Source organism: Sprattus sprattus, assembly GCF_963457725.1.
Source record: "Sprattus sprattus genome assembly, chromosome: 20".
NCBI classification, from domain to species: Eukaryota; Metazoa; Chordata; class Actinopteri; order Clupeiformes; family Clupeidae; genus Sprattus; species Sprattus sprattus.
This window is the reverse complement of record NC_137918.1, coordinates 8,766,960-8,767,199: the sequence shown is the minus strand read 5'-3', so window position 1 is coordinate 8,767,199 and position 240 is coordinate 8,766,960. Positions and strand designations below refer to the sequence as shown.

General features: G+C 48.8%; 1 protein-coding gene across 1 annotated transcript in view; it reads left to right on the top strand.

Annotated features, from left to right (window-relative positions):
• Nucleotides 1-235: 235 nt before the first annotated feature.
• Nucleotides 236-240, top strand: part of pag1 (phosphoprotein membrane anchor with glycosphingolipid microdomains 1) — a 56,931-nt gene continuing 56,926 nt past the window's right edge. Inside the window, exon 1 of the mRNA XM_080859737.1 lies at nt 236-240. This exon is cut by the window's right edge and continues 47 nt beyond it. The gene's annotated coding sequence lies outside the window, so the exon portion shown is untranslated.

Sequence of the window (240 nt, the reverse complement as noted above, 5' to 3'; positions counted from 1 at the left end):
TCGTACCGGGGAGGAGGAGTGGGGAGGGTCGGCTGGTCTTGAAGCAGCACTAGACGGCCAGACCGTGTGTGTGGATGATGTGTGCTTGCTTCTCTGCCTCTCGACCGTTTACTATTACCGTTTGTGTTTAAAAGTAAGCGAGCATACGGAATCCAATCAAGTTATTTCCAATTTCTCAATAAATGGGGTCTGGCTGTGCGCTATTGGTGGACGATACTGAACGCATTAGATGAGAAGAAA